The sequence below is a fragment of the Stylophora pistillata genome, chromosome 14 (assembly GCF_964205215.1).
Source record: "Stylophora pistillata chromosome 14, jaStyPist1.2, whole genome shotgun sequence".
Classification (NCBI taxonomy): Eukaryota; Metazoa; Cnidaria; class Anthozoa; order Scleractinia; family Pocilloporidae; genus Stylophora; species Stylophora pistillata.
Genome location: NC_142532.1, coordinates 16,052,672 through 16,057,433, shown reverse-complemented (window position 1 = coordinate 16,057,433; position 4,762 = coordinate 16,052,672). Strand labels below are relative to the sequence as shown.

The 4,762-nt window shown below is 38.6% G+C and overlaps 1 pseudogene; it reads right to left on the bottom strand.

The window, feature by feature from the left end:
• Positions 1-780: 780 nt before the first annotated feature.
• LOC148716808 (histidine N-acetyltransferase-like) lies at positions 781-2,168 on the bottom strand (annotated as a pseudogene).
• Positions 2,169-4,762: the final 2,594 nt, after the last annotated feature.

Sequence of the window (4,762 nt, the reverse complement as noted above, 5' to 3'; positions counted from 1 at the left end):
GGAGTGTAAAAAATCAACCGACCATCTATCCAATCAAAACTGAGGCAATGATTCTAAAGAAATCTGCCTTTGTTGGTCCTCTTCCTCCCCTTTACTTTGGGACAGGCGTAATTAACCTGGTTGACTCTACCACTTGCCTAGGACTTAAAATCGACAATAGACTTTCATGGTTTGTGCACATTGATTCAGTGAAGAAGCATTCCACACAAAAAGTTGGAACACTAAAGAGAATGAAAGTTCTTCCTAAGCAGTCATGACCACTTGAGGAAATTTATTTCAAATCTATTATTCCCCGCGTAACATATAGTATTTCAGTATGGAGAAACTGCTCACCCCCTGCAATGAATTCTCTGAACTCTATCCACTCAAGAGCTTCCCGCATTATAAACAGCCTTCAACCGTCGCTGGCTGATGATATCTGTCTCAGTAAATCAAATTGGCTACCCTTTTCTTACTTTTACAAAAAGTCCGTTCTTACGTTAATGCACAAATTATATTTTGAAACTTCGTGTCAATCTGTTCGAGAACTTTTCTCTAAAAGACAACTTCTAGGTCAACTCGCTTTCCTAATCAATTTACTATCATTAGGTTTAAATCCGATACTGGAAGAAACACTTTACAGCACAGAGGCCCTGTAATCTGGAATTTTTTAAATAGACCAGTTAAAGCCCCTGAAAATTTTAAGTCATATAAGCAGATATTAAAGAAACACACCAGGGACATTGCGGAGTTTTCTTTTAGCAAGAAAGCGACGTTGATCAATCACCGCAAAAAAAGATGATTTTATATACTTTTAAGCAATTTATATTCTGGTATTAAAGTACTATTTCAATTATGCTCTTGTGAATGTCAGGTTTTTATATGTATATATATTGTTTTCTCCCCGTGCATGGCTTTTATTCTTTTGTTAATATCTTTTCTGTTTGTCAAATTTTGATTGTGTATAGTAGGTCCACATCAGCCCTTCGGCTGCCAAACAATCTCAACCTACTTATCAAATAAAGTTTACCTTTACTTTACCTAATTCCACTTGAGGTAAACGTTCATGCTAGACCAAATACAATACATGTCAATCAAAGCGTTCAATTGTTGTAAAGCTTTCTAATAGAAAGATCCTACTTTGCTAGCGCTTATTCTTTTTGAGATTGAATCCCATTTTCACAGCGGAAGAAAGTTGAATATACTTCGTCAAATTCCACTTGGGGTAAACATTCCGTGAGAAGTCTTCTCCCTTGTTGTCTTGAATAAAGCAAGTAAAAAAAGTCACCATCAGCAACCTCGAACGCATGCTGTAGTTGATGCATAATGTGAGCTTCGTACATGCTTGGGTCAATCGTCTAAATCGTGACAGTCCAAACAGTACATCCTACCCTTGGTAACAGAGCACCAACACGGACAGATCTGGGAATAGCATCTTCGCCACATTTCTCGCCAGCAAAATAGAAATCGTGACCAAGTTCTTGTTTGAAATGATCGATGTTTGATCGTAAGGGCTCCATGGGAATCCAATCAAGTATAATGGAGTTGTAAGGAAGCAATTTCCGTACAACAAAGCTTGAGAAGATTACGTCACAGAGGTAATCTTTCCTACAAGGCTTTATCTGGTCTGAGAAGTTAACTTTGAGAGACTCGAGCGCAAAAGGACTCTTATTTAGAGCTGAAGTCCTTATAACTCCCATCTCTGTAATTTTTCTTGCGGGGAAATGACACGCAGTTGATGCGAACATCTCTCGCTGTACGGCTGGGTAATGTCTTCGTACGAACTCGTTCATTGCTTTTGATAGCCGTTTGTACACACCCTGACCACGAAATTCCGGTGATATCCTGGCGGCTTGTCGCACCGCTGTTCTTCCATCATCGACAACCGAACACTAAACCAGACCAATTAGCTTTCCACTTGTGTGAGCTAACATCACTGTAACGTTGACCATTTGCATCCATTTATGAAATCTGAGGGGAAGATAGTCGACCATCATAGACACCCTCTAATAGTTTTAGGATCTCGTCAAAATCGCTGGTTTGAGCTTGGCAGAATGTCAGCTCAGTATTTATGGCTCTATTTCAGAACTGATTGTCATTTATGAATAGTCACTCTTCTGAATGATCTCATTACTTCACTTAAAACGGCGACGTTATTGCTTTTGAAAGTACTACCGCAATGATCCCATTTTGTGATAAGACGAATTATCTTGCTGAATTTTTTTCTGATACCTAGGGCATTGTTTAAAATGCGAATTTTCCTCAATGGAATCGATGTTATCAATGTTCAGTTCATATATTGTCAGTTTTCGCCATCTGAGCTTCTAGCAATGAAACGTCATTGAAGGCACATCTTCGTTCCTCGCTTAAATTCTCCGCCTGTGTTATGACAGTTTGCATAGGGTGTAAGGTAGTGTCGAGAATTCGTCCGTTCTCTTCGCCATCGCTCTCCCGTATTCTGAGATGTTTGAATGTGTAAACTTCTCCGAGGCATACAATTTCAATGTATCCTTCCCAAAGGGTTAACTTCAAAAGGCACGTTTCATCAGCGATATAACAATCCACCTTCTTCAACTTAGACGCTCCGATACCTTCCACTTGATTTCCTTTGAAGACGACTTTTGCGCAACAGCTAATTTGCTTCATATCTACAGCTTTCTCCACGACCGCTGTCAGGGAATCAAAGACAGTGTAGTCGATATCTCGATATTGGAAGTTGTACTTCGAACTGTTTGGTGAGGTCACTTTGGTGTTATCATTCACAAAGATGGTTTCACGGTCTTTAGCAAGGGTGAATCGTTGCAACTGAACGGCAGTTTTGCTCTCTTGTCCTTCCTCAAAGAGCTTTCGTTTGGCGCGAGAGATGCAACTACCACGATCGTTGGCAGATGAACACTGAAGTGTGAGATTAAAGTTATCTAACGTATTGGAGCGATTTCGCTTCAGTGGTGTCACCTCGGGAACATATGCTCTCAAATGACCTGGTGGAGTTCTTGAGTAAATTTTTGGATGTTTCTGAGGTGAGCATCCAGAAGGACTACTTGCTGTTTGGAAACCTTCAACTGACATTCGTTTTGGACTAGTCACTAATGCGACAGGAAAGTCGTTTTGAAGCTGATTTCACTTTCCACTGGACGCACAGTAGCTTTTTCGACATCTTGCAATCGATCACCCTTCTCCTTTGAATGATTCACGGGCTCTTTCTGGTTATTGCGACTCCTCTGATTCTTCTCCGACATCACGTTCTTGCTACACTACTTATCAAACACTTCAACTTCTTTTTCTTTCATTGGGTAAACATGTTGACATTTACCCGTAATGGGATTTGTCCTTTTTCCATGTAGCCTGTTGGGTGATTGTCGTCTTATTTGCGATTGGATAATTTCGATCCATCGAAACATGAAGCTCTTCGCCAGGTGAAAGGAAGCTAAAGAGGTTATAATTTCCAATTTTGCTCAAAACTGGTTGCTAATTATTACGGTGTGGGTGTGATTTAACAGTAAATGAACATTTCGTATCTATAGCATGAGACCTCATTGAAAAAGACAGCAAAAACATGTGACTAAAAAAAATTAAGTGCCAAATATTTCGACATGTAACTTTTGTTTGCATTCAATGTGGATATGGTCAAATCTGTTGTAAGCAGTCAGCTTCTTCCTTGTCACACTACACTGTAAATCAATTACTCCCCCTTGCTCTTGGGGAGCAACCAGGTTAATGCAACCTGACTATATAATTAAAAGATTGAGTTGGATATTTCATGATAATTTATGTGCTGTTCCAAAAGTATTCATGCTCCTCCAGTCGGAGGATTTTGGATTTGAACCCGCTTTCCCCCTCACAAATCCTAGGTTAGTTTGAAACTTCCCTATTAGGGTTTTGAGAACCCCCTCTTACTCACAATTTACAATGATCTTCAATGCGTAAGGAGGAGGGGGGGAGGGTGTGATAAGGGTATCTTCTGGAAACAAGCAAATAGGTGTACAGCTCAACTACTGAGTTAACACAATGTTTGAATGTTTGATTCATTGTTCAATAAATATTAATTGTTGTACATGTAATAGAACACATTCAAATTTTAATTTTTTATATCCCTGAAGTTTACCAATGAATGAAAAAATATACATCAAAATATTTGGCTTTGTAAAGTCAAGTTACAACAGAGTATCAGTGAAAAGTTTTCAAAGTATTATGCAAGTTGTATAAATTCATAATTATAGAGTAGTTTGTATCCAAACCTTTAATGCTCATTTGCAGAGCTCTGTCTCTGTTTATGCAGTATATATCTGTCCTTAATGACTAACTGATGAAAAATTGTAGGCTTGTGACATACAAGATTGTAGATTTTGTGTGATCTTCCACCAGATACAATACACTGTGTTAAGGTGTACTGTTTTGTATTCGATAAAAGTCTTCAACACCCTCAGTGATGTGTCGGCCATAAAAAGAAATATATTGTGAAAGGATGAAGAATGTTAGTTCACCATTAGTACAGCTTATAATTGAGGTAAAAAATATGTACAATATAGCTCATGTTAAGTTTAGTCATTGCAGAATGTTAGTGTTTCAGGTATTCAAATTTGTTTGTGTCCAGGTTTCAGTGTTACACTTTTGAACAAAACCTCATTGTATTTAGTACATGCCCTTGTGTAGAAGAAGGCTGTATACCATGAAGGGGCATAATGAGAAAAAAAATGTACTTACTTCAAAGGGATCTCCATTAATCAGAGAGGGGATGTTGAAATTCCTGGGAAATGCTCGTTATGCAGACAAACAATGTTGC